A 12,818-nucleotide genomic window follows, 5' to 3' on the forward strand; every position below is an offset into this window, starting at 1 on the left:
AAGACCCTTTCTCACTAAGTAAAACCTAAAACTATCTTTAAAAAGATAAACGTGTAAAGAAGAAGAATAATGTTCCAATGATAAAATAGCACGACTTGCCAATGTATTTTATGTTTTTTGAATTATTTAGATTTAGTGGAAACGTCAATTTTTAATGCAAGTGACGAATCTCGTACTTATTCGGGATGTAAATGTTCGATAAAATTTTATCGAGTATTTTCTAGAAAAGCGCACGAAACAGATTGAACGGATGATAATCGTTTACAATGTAATGCATAAAATACCAAGTATTTATTTTCTTTGGAAAACTAAAATCAATACAAGCTGGCTGAATTTGTAACATTCTACTTGTATATGACATATATTAAAGAAAAAAAAATTAAGCTAAGACTGTTGCCTAAAGTGGAGTTGATCACCTTTAATCTTCAAGGTGGATTTGTCACATACAAACAGCCTATATTAGATGTTTTGTCATGTTTATTATGACAAATATCTACAGAATAAATAATAGATATGGCATTTACTAACTTTGTGGATTTATTTATTTTGTATGATTCTTTAATGTAAATAATCGCATCTTGAATTTATTTATTTACATTCTAAATATATAAGTAGAAGAAATAGTTTGTACAAACGTTTGAAACAAATTAAAAAATGTGTACATATATTTTCCACAACAAAATTTTAAATTGACTTCTATCTAAACATAAAATGACTATTTACACAGAGTCTGCTCTACTGTAAACAAATTTCTAATTTTGGTATATATGTGAAATGACAACTTTCAAATGCAAGTGACACAATTAAATATTCCATCAATGATTCCTATATTTAGAAGCAGTTCTAAGTATTGCAGAATATTAAATTTTCTACAGAGTAGAGATACTTTCCAATCCAACTTTTACATCTTTTTATAACTGTCATATTAAAACCTCAAATGTTATTTAGTAAATTTGGAAGCCACAAAAGGCAGTCTTAACATTTCTAAACATTAATCAATAAATTCATATCAAGTTAGTAATAGATATAAGTATTGATTATGACAACTAACATTTTACACTGTTTAATGTTACAATGGCAACTTGTATTTGTTTAATATGTTTGATATATAAACATCCGAAGATGATATAATACCTGATAAATTCCATTAGTTGAATCACTCTTTGTTAAAACACTAAACAAATACGACTACACTCAAAAGCTCTGAACAATGGCCACTGCCAAGAACTTGATAATCTTCAAACAACGGCTACTTCTTTAACAAAATGCGTACCAAAAAGAAAGTACCCGAAAAAATGGCCACTGTTTAGAGATGGTTGTTAATGGCAGTTCGACTGTATTAAAGTAGAGAACTTAACAGATTCTAAGTTAGAAAAATGTTTTTGAGTTGTGATAAATATATGTTGCAATTTATTTAATGTTACCTATATTCTTAGTTGTTATATGTTGCAACGTTTAGAAAATAAAAAATTCTTATTTCACAAATTTGAAATATTATTATAGACATACTTAATAAACAAATTTAAAGAAAATATGAAGTAAACTCTTGAAGAATGGAGATGTACTGTACGTATGGCAGGCTATACACTTATTTTTCAAATTTACTCATTACTTCAACAGAAATGTTTAAACTGTATTAATTTTTTTAAGCTTTTAACAAATCTCTGTTAAGTATTGTATATGGAAAAGTTTTGAAAGAACAAGTTTAGTCCATAAATATCTTTTTATTAAAAATAAATGCAGTTTCATATGCATTTTGCAGTTATTTTGTAGTCTACTTAAACATTAGTTATAATGGAAATGTAGTAAAAACAAGATCGCCATCACCACAGTTAAACTTTATCAGATGCACTAAAAAGATTAGATATGCTGAAAATGCCTGCATTTTTCATCTTTGAAAAATAGGAATTAAAAAAAATAGTGAAATTAATACCATATCATTTTTATGTCCAAAAATAAGCAAATGAAAAAAAAAAATGTTTTATCTTGGATTGAGTAACTGCTGTCAAATCATCCCAAATGGAATGATTTGACAGTTTTAATATGTTTTTATCCGAACCATTTATTATTTGTTTTCGGAATCAATAAAGCCATCTTAAACGTTAAATTTAAACAAAGTATTAAATCTAAATTGCATCTACATGAAGAAAAAAATATATTTGATACTAATTGGATACTGAACTAACATTGTTCAGTTAAAACCAAATGTGTTATCGAATACATTACTTGATGTGTAATTTAATTCCCATTTCCATCTAGACCTCAATTTTTTTCTGAATAGATTATATATATATATATATATATATATATTACTTAGTACATTTATATAGTATTTTTTGCACTAATAATTTAACCACATACTTATACACTATACTATAATGTGAAATAAGAAAATAGTTTAATACAAAACAGAAACCATTGATACAGATTTTAGGAAAGTCATAAAATATATTTACATTCTTATGTGGATAAAGTATTTATGTGCGATTTGAAAACATGAATAATAATCCAAACAAGATTTTTAAATTTTGAATAAAATCTTGTTTAATAAAATTTCATAAATCTGCAACTTACTATCAAGTTCAGAAATTATTACTTTTTCATTTTATTCAATATGCAGATGAAAATTTAGCTTAAAAAATTAATAGCGCATTTATTTATTATTAAATAAATGAAGTGATCTGAAACATTATAAAATCTGTAATAAGAGTAAATACAATAGATAACATTATCATCATCAAGATTATAAAATTGATAAATTTTAGAATTATTTTAAATTTAGTAAGTTAAATCACAGTGTGTAGAGTTTGCAGACTATTTCGTGGCAGTTGAAAAAAATTCAAGACGATTAATTTTAAAAGTAAATATACTCCAAAACTTATACAGAAAATTAAAGGTTTAGAAATTTCAATAAGCTAATTATCTAATACTGTAATTAGAACTTATGTAATACGACAGCAACCTACACATACAAGTTATACAGAGACAACTTTATGAAAGAATATTTGCCAATTTTTCATTTAAAAACTAATATGTACTTACAAGAACCTTTTAGCTGAATAAAAACTGTTATGAGATATTCACTTCATTGCAGGTCTGATAAAGATCTACTAAATATATTTTAAATAAGAAACTACTGAAAAATGTATTTTACTAAGGAAGATGACACAACAAAACCTGATTGTAAAATATTCCATTTTATAAGATGGCCCATCATGATGTTTACATCAACCTGATTCAATTACTAATGCCAAATGAACTGTTTAATGGGTTTGAGTTCTGCTCTGGGTTGATCTTTAAAATTTATTTTTAATTATTAAATTTATCATCAGATGGCAGCCTAACCACCTACTTAGTCAAACTGCTTTGTATCTAACCATTACACTAGCCTTGTTTTAGACTGATGAATAATTGGCAGTTTGTTTGACAAAAGTACAAGATGATGATCCTTTTCATAAAATCACAGGAACAAATTATAAACATTTATAGATGGATTCAAAATTTGTAATCGGATTTTATATTACTCCATTTAAAATGTATTACTTAACATAATTGAAGATCAAATTATCTAAATGCATTTGCTACTAGTTCCTCATAATTTATTTTACATATTACATACTGTATACAAATAAGTACATTTGGATGAAGTACTTATTATGATGATAAACTAATTATTAAACTATTATTATTAAACTAGTTATTACTTTTATTCAGAAACAACATATATAAATAAATAGTAGTAGAGAAGACTATAGTTAAATAAACCTTCATATAACATTTTCTAAGCAGTATTTGGATAAAACAAAATCTCTGCATCCTATTGGATGGCTTGACCGTTACAATTCATCAAGTCGATATAAGAGAAGTACTTTTTTAAATGAGTTGGCTGCAGAAGGACAAATTTTTTAATATTTGCTTCATCTGTATCATTCATCAAATAATAATAGAATAATAAATGTCAAAATATACTTCAAAATAATTTTAAACATCATCATTTTAAGCTAAGTTCATAGAAAGAGACAACTGCTGGTAAAAAACAAAAATAGGAATGAATATCGTGTCAGCAGTAACAACCTTTTCACAAAATTTCCTTGTTTTGTGAATCACAATTGCATTTTAACATGATGAACTGTTCTACTAGCAAAAAAATAGGCCTAATTGTTACTAATTGGAATGTTGAATTTCTGGAGATAAGCAAGAAATTTAAATGCATGAAGCATATTATTCATAACTGCTAATTACACTGTTATGGTTATTTTTATTATTGGAAAGAAATTTCAAAATTAAAGAAATGTTTAATTAATTTAAAACAATTTGCTACCATCAGCTATCAGTTTTATTTGTCAAAAACTCGGAGCTGAGCAATCAAATTTTGTATTATTTTATGTCTTTAATATGTGTACAATTTCTGAATTTATAGAATTAACATAATAATAAATATTTAATAATAATTAATACTGCTCGATAAGTAAAACAGAAATGAAGCATTATAACAAAACATTTGCCATTTGGTAAGCATTTATATCTTTAATGCATAAAGTTTAGGAGACTGAAATACACACAATTAAAAGGATCAGAAAACAATATCATTGCATTTACAATGAATATAATAGAAAAACATTTTAGTGTTCGAGATGGTATTTTCAAAACTACTTAACAATTTGTGTTTTTGGCAGCTGCTAGGATATACTGCGTTAGATTACGTAAAGTTCTTATTTTCATTCTAGCAATTTTGTGTGTGTTATATGATATCGAGGGTTAGCTGCATGAAATTACAATATTTGATTTTGAAGATGAGCAGATAACTTGTGATAACACGAAAGTTTTAAAAATAAACACCGTACTAAACCCGATAACATTACGCCAATACATCGCCAACTGCAGTAAATAATCGGGCTAACTTTTGGATATAAACGATTAAAGATTAGAAATAAATTTGGCACTTGAGGTAGATGTTAGGTGCCATCTCTTATTAAAATTAATAATTTAGATTAAACTGGAAGAAAAGAATCGGCCCAAAGCGGGACTCGAACCCACAACTCCCGCTTACTGTGTGGTTGCGTTGCCAGTTACGCTACCTGGACCTTCGGTTCGATCTCCTCTTCCAGCATATATAAGCCAAAGACATAACCATCGACGGCTATTTTTTCAGAGCAAAACTTTTAAAAATGCATTTGGATTGATTTCTTCATTTCGGAATCTTTAAATCAGATTCTGACAATAAAAGTCTTCAAAATTTGACAACTTTTAGTTTTACTGTTCAAGAATCAGCAATCTGTTTTAAATGCATAATGTATCAGTTTTTGACACCAAATTAATTATCAATTATAACTTTATTCAAGAAGGCATAAACACGTATTAAAATGCACAACACTCTGATTCATTATTAGAAGCTTGTTTTGAAGGTCAAGTGAGAATATTGCAGTTGAATTAACTTCTGCCATCTAGATGATTACATATGTAATATGTAACATACAGTGCACATGCACTTGCATTAAATGTAACATATTGAAGTGTTAAATTGTAAATCAGATGATGATCAACGTGTAAAATGGATACAGTAACAACTACACGACTCGTTATATGATAAGCTTCATTATTGGAATAAGCAAATTTATAAATTATAAGATATAGGTTTAGAGTAATTCAATAATTAAATTTTGTTTTATATTTTTTATTTCTTTGTATTATTTTTTTGAATCTTTAAAGTTTATCAATATTGTTTCCTTTATAATAAACTTTTAATGACTTAAGTGCTTGGAGTTTTTAATCTCCTTCAGAAAGTATGCACAGAAATCCTGAAACAAACATACAATTCTTAATATTAATTATAAAAGTTATGAAAAATAAACTGGGACTTATCTATAATTTCATAAAAAATATTCTGAATTCTTTCAAAACAGGTATGCAAAGTACCGAGATGATATTAATCGTAAAAAAACATTAGCTAGAGCATTGTATTTTTGTTTCTGAATTACCTGCATCACTGGAAAAATGTCAAGAACTTTCTCTGTATACTTTAAAAACTTGGGAAATTTTCTTACTTATAAACATTTTAAACACAATTTTGCAGTTATAGTTTTTAAATTACTTTTTTGTTAATGTTTTCTGCATATTTTTTTTTAGCTAATTGAATTTTGAAATATTTAAAAGTTAGTTTAATCAGTCTAAAATCGATGTTCTGAAATTCATAAATTTTTATTTCATGATGCGACTACATCGTTGCTATGAAAAAGTTAAATAATCAAAACATTCTGATTTATAAAAATAACACAAAATACTTCATTCTTTGGATTTTTCATACCAATATAGATAAGATTTGAGTATAATTGAAACTTTTATAGATAACAGGTTAACTTTTTACGTAAGTTTTGTTATTGAAACTTACGTAAGAATTTGTTATCAATAAAAGACCATTACTTACATAAAACTTATAACCTTTCACTGTTGTTATTATTTTTATCACATATACATCTAGTAATTAATATGTACCTTGTTAAGAAAGGTTATAAAGGTAAGGTATTACACTCATAAGTAGAAAACTATTATTTTGTATTAGTTTCTTCTTATTTTCTACATTTATGATGAAAGGATATGTTATTTTCTTTATTTTTCAAACATTTATCAATATTAAAACTGATCAATATATACAACAGCATTCCAAATACTCAAATAGTCTATTTTTGACATTATTAATATAATTTTATAATTAAATATCATCATAAATGCCATGAGATTTTATGAATTAGAAAATATTTCATTGCGTACATTAAATATTCTAGTAGTAGTAATGATATTGTTTTCTTAAATGTTCAAATATTAATTATCAATGTACTGACTCATATCTATTGTGAAAATGCTTTTATGCTAGAAGGACAATTTCGGTGTCATATTGAAAATTGTTTTCCCATTAACTTGGTATGATAATAGAAAACGTAAAAGAATATTAACATCTTATATACAATACATGCTTAATGCCAAAGACTTAAATTCTCTGTTCTCATTAAATATTCATTTGACTTGATTATATTATGAGATTTGTTTAAATATTACTAATTAATCCACTGCATTGTAAGGTTGTATTGAATTGCTTAGAATTAAATTTTACATTTAGTAAGTAATTTTGTTAATTCAAAACAATATAATAATCAAAATGGAAAGGGCCATTTTAGTTAAGTGTGTACATAGAAATTTTAAATTTTATTGTTAGTCAACGGAAAGTTTTGGATGATGAAATAAATATTTGTAATGCTTCAAGTTTAGTGTATGTTCATTTTACTGTCATACATGAATGAAAAACTGATTAAAAATAATTTTTATGATTTCTAATAAAGGTTAATTTAGCAGATATTTTGTTTTTAATGTTTATATAAACATTAAAATCAAAATAATGCAGCAAGAATATATATTCTCAGCAAGCTAAACACGCACAATGTAAATTAGCTCTTATTCTTACTTTACATATTAACAGTGCGTTATCTTTTTTTTTTTTTATAACTTTATTTGAAAAGTTATTAAAAAGGATAAACAATAATTTTCAATAATATGGGGAAAAATAACATAAAAGTGTATTAGAATTATAACATATAATATAAAATTGTTAAAAATTCCACTATTTTGAATAAGTTAACAATTAACAACATTAAATATCTCCTAAACAGTTTTCCCTTTAAATTTTTAACTTTAAATAATTAAGCAACGAGTTTTACAAGTAATTTTCTCTTAATTTAACACAGAATTTCTCTTTAAAATTTTCAAAAATCTTTCGAAAAACCAAGAGAGAAAAAACATTTATACTTGGTATCACGATCAAAATTAAGGGAAGAAAATGCTAAATTCAGGAACCGAAACATATATTTTATTCAGAAATGTTTTCGTTCTCTTAAAAGATCAGCTGAGAAATTCTCTAAGTGTTCTAGAACAAATACATTAAAAAATATATCATTATATTCAAACTTCTTTAAATTTAATATTTGAAATTTCTGAATTTAGCATTTTTTTCCTCATAATTTCTTTTGAAAAAGTTTGTTTTTAGTAACATATATTATTCCCACTGGCCATTTCATCTAAAATCTTAGCAATATTTTTATTTTAACTTAGATTTTACAAAAGATAGAAGTTAAATAATTGTTATTTTTATAAATAGCTTATGGGCAAAACTGACATTTCGAATTACTTGTTACTTTTCTAAGAACACTTAATGCTGCCTAATAGTTTAGAAAGAGAAGTTAAAGTACATTATTTTAATATCCTCATAAAACAAATTTTCAATGAAAGAGGATTAAACCAAAAACTTGATTTTCAAGACATTAAAATTTATACATACACAATTTAGAACATTTTTAAAATACGGTTTAAATTCTCTCCTCAATATGCTTTTAGTGCACATTCTTCCCTTTATAAGTATCAATTATTTTATGAGATGCTACAGCAATAGCATTTGATATGATAAGCTTTGTATATAAACAATTAATAGAAATCAATTTAACACAATAAGATTTTACAGAATAGCACAATCATTGATATACTGTAAATTCATCCCAGATCTCTCCTACAACATTTAAATTATAATCTTATTCAGAGAGATAAACAATAACTGGAGTTAAATTATTAAGAAGGTATTAATGGAAAATCATCAATAAAGTGACGTGAAATCTTTGTACACAAAAAAAAAGAAAAGAAATTTAAAAAAATAAACAGTGCTATTTTTTAAAGACTGTATATAACAGGGGTGGGCAAGAAGGAGTTTAGTGGGAGCCGAAATGTAGGTTTTACAAAATGCATGGGAGCCGCAGTTCTGTACTATGTGGTGGATAATATAATAAAATCCATATGGTAATATGGATTTTATTATATAATATAAATATTGAATTTTTTAAATAAACATATTTAGACAAAATTACAAAATAAAATTGTAAAAATAATAATAAAAGACAGAAATTAACACTTTCGGCAAGAGCCGCATTTGCCCATGTCCTGTACGTAACCTCACAACTTTACATTTTATACTGCATATTTGTAAAAATCTGCTTTTAAAATCATATTGAACTTTTATCCATAGAACTAGACTACTTGATTAGAAGATAAGAGTTTTGTATACTTTTCCCCCTACATTTTAGCAATTCATTTTCAGGACTAGAATATTTCACGACTGTATATTATATACATACATTCTTTTAGTGCCAAATTTGCAAAGGTCGTTCAGTGCAATCTGCTAGCATTATCAAGACTAACTTACATCTAATTTTTTATGAAAGTGTGTGAAATTTAATTTATTTGATTTTAAATGTTAATATCAAAATCTTTGATTTTCTTATAAATGAATAATTTCAGAACTTTGATAATGGGATAACAGCACTGTTCAATTTTTCATAACAAAATATAAAATATTAATTTCATTATTTGATAAAATTAATTTGTCACTTATGAAAGTTAAATTTGTTTTATAGTACTGAATTGATAAACTGTAAATTATATATATTATAAATATTGTAACAATCGGCATAATAAGTGATATAAATGACTACACTTCATTTTTACAATGCTAATTTTAACAACAACAAAAAGTCATCTTTATAATTTCTGACTGACTGTTAACGGAGAAATATAGAAGTAATCTAAGTGAATAAATTTTGCATTGAATAAATTACCTCTATTTATGTCTGCTTTAACAATTAATTACTGTCAAGAAAAAGGATTACATCTGTGTCTTTCAGTCATTAAAAATTAGATATTGTTTCATTGACATTGTTAAAACGGTGACTAAGCTAGGCGTAATAAAACAAAAATTGCTGAGTCTCATTTGAGCAATGTAATTTTCTTGTCTCACAAGAAATTAACATACTGATTTAAGTCTGAATGGAAGAGTGATGTAGTCTTTTTATCAAAGATTAACAGTTTCCATCAAAATAAACACGAAAGTCATTTTTGAAGTCAGTGTATAGATAAATGTAGTTTCTCTTTCTCTCTTTTACTAGATAGAGGAGGGAAAAACATCAATTTTAGATAATTTTGCTATCAATTTCATTAACTACAAAAATCTAGGTACACACTCATACAAGCATCCAATAAGATTGGTATTGAATGAGATATAATATATAATAGAAAATTCCAGATTCTCTATTTGAAAAAAATTATAATACATGTAAAATTGTACATGTAATCATTTAAAAAACGTCTTTATTGATAAAAAGTATTCTTATAACGAAATAAAAATGCAATTTAATAATATCAATGCATTATAATTACTTTAATTTTTAAACAACAAAATTGTAAAGCGAATCAAGCTAACTTTAAATTTAATATAACAAATTTCTTGAGATATTCTTGTTAAGAAGATATTTTATTGTTGATAGAGGTATTCATGATCTGTAACTTTTCTTGCTATACTGGCCTTTGTGGCTTTTTCTCAACTTCATTTTCATTAGTGAAGACTCTAAGGCAAAAGTCAATGGCTAAATGAAAAGTTTCTTCAAAGCAATGTTCGTATTTTTGAAACCTGCCAACAAGAGGGATCAAAATTGTTTTGTAATTTACAAAAATGGCAAAAAGAATTCTTGGTTTGTGGTCGTAAACAGACATTGCTAAGTACTACAATAAAGATGAAATAGGAATTGCATATTGTTTGGTCGAAATGCACGTTTGTAGCTTTCGCGCAATGTCGCTCTTCTAGAAGTGAAAAAGCCTTCCCATTATGAATACCAGGTAATGTATAAACATACTAACTATTTTTCCATAATTTTCAAAGAATTTATAAAACAGTGTTATAATATATAATTCTGAAACATCATAAAATGTTTAATGTTAAAAAATTTGATTTTTTGTCAGAGGCATACAGTATATAATATGTATGCTTTAACAGTAGGCTTTTTTAATATTAACATTATAGTAAATTAACAATTTTTTAAATTATTATTCAATAGGAGTATTCATAATTTCTTTTATTATTTAGTGCCTCAGGATATGTACCTATTTCTGCCACTCCCTCCCTATAACTCTACTTTTTAACATAATTTTCTCATTATTTTCATATTTAAAAAATCCATCCCTACATTTAAACTGTTGAAGAAAAATTTAAATATGCTTCAAAAAACTCGGTTCTTTTAGCCATTTACAGAATGTCTTTATACATATCAAATATTGTTGGGTTACCTTTACCCTGTTAGCCACATAAGAATCACTATTATGTGTTGCCCGCCCCATTTGGTCTTATTATCAAATACGTGTATAAACAAACTGTATTTTCTTGTGAACAGTATGAATAACTTAAGGCAACATTATCATAAATTTGTTATAATTTCTTTCCTGTTATATAATAGAAATTAATATTAAAAAAATAAATTCACATTTAAGACAGCAAGTCATATATTTTATATTATATGATTCAAGTAATATGTTTAAGCAAAGATTATAATTAATGTAAAATTTAATTAAAATAAAAGTAAATAAGATTAGATACATGCTTAAATTCTGATAACAATTCTTAATATTGATCTACTGATGGTATTTCATAGTCTTGTAATTACAAAAGTACAACTCAGATATGCATGAAAGATTTCATTCATCAATTAACCATATTGTCGCGCATATAACCTGCAGATTGTCAGTGTAAAAGAAGTTATAACAAGAAATGCAGGTTATGTGATGAAGAAAGTTATATGTCAATTTTGAATTTCAATTAGAAACTCTCATCTATGAAGCAATGGCTGCTCCCAAAGGCTTGGGGTACATAATAGAAAATATTAAGCAAAGATTTTACTTTTAATCTAGCAAAATGCATGAAAATATGATATTTTACTACAGGGCATAAGAAAATCAGTAAATATATATATTATCTGATCCAATTATTTTTAACTTAGGTATGTTTTTATTTTATCATAAATGTATCGAATACAGTAACATTTAATTAGTATTGAATTTGATCATATATTGCATAGATTATGTATAATTTTGGTAACTTTCTATCAGTGCATCAATGATTATATTTTTGTGCTCTTTCTTGGAAAATAACTGGATATGACATAAAAATGTACTGTTGATTCCATTCTTCATATTATTTCTAGTACAATGGATATTGACAAATAATGAAACTAAAGTAACATATCAAATGAAACAAATGATTTTTACTGCTGCATAAAGAAAATTCTTTAAAGATTAGAATATCTGAATATTTGTAAATAAAGAAAAAATAACTATATTTGAAAACTTTGTCTCCAGTGTAAGAAGACAAGAAACATATCAGAGACTATAAATACAATTCTTTCCTATAAAAATTATTCATATTATTTAAAGATGTAGATAAATTTTAAAAAATGCATTCCTTTCTCTCTTTTTTTACTTTCAGAGCCAACCATTTTTTGGGTTTGAACTTCAAATAATGCTATGAAAGAAGCAATGCAATTCTAATGAATTGAATTTATTCTGAAAGTCAGATCAATTCAGATGTATGTTATTAAGAAAACAGCAAATATTTTTTTTAAATTATAAAAAAAAACTAAGAAATAAAATTCATTATACATTAAGATAGGGTTGTTTGTTTCCAGACCGATTTATTCTTAAAAATCTTTTTGTTCAGTGATAGTCATAGATAGACCTTTAACTGTTTTCATTATAGTCATTTCAACAGTATGTCTGTAAACCATCTCAAAAATGAAATTCTTATACTATTTGATTAAATTTCCTTAATAAATTAACATAAGTAATCCCTATGAAAATAAGTTTATTATTATTAAAACTATTGTACTAACTTGGCAAGCAAATATTAGTATGTTTTTCGGCACTTCTTTTCTCACATGCACGTTTTTCCAGTATATTATTAC

The 12,818-nt window shown here is 25.5% G+C and overlaps 1 protein-coding gene across 10 annotated transcripts in view; it reads right to left on the bottom strand.

Annotated features, from left to right (window-relative positions):
* The window catches only part of tai (taiman), a 286,233-nt gene that overhangs the window by 78,352 nt on the left and 195,063 nt on the right, over window positions 1–12,818 (bottom strand). The window lies entirely within an intron of this gene.

Source organism: Centruroides vittatus, unplaced genomic scaffold, assembly GCF_030686945.1.
Source record: "Centruroides vittatus isolate TY-2023 unplaced genomic scaffold, ASM3068694v2 contig_1507, whole genome shotgun sequence".
NCBI lineage: Eukaryota > Metazoa > Arthropoda > Arachnida > Scorpiones > Buthidae > Centruroides > Centruroides vittatus.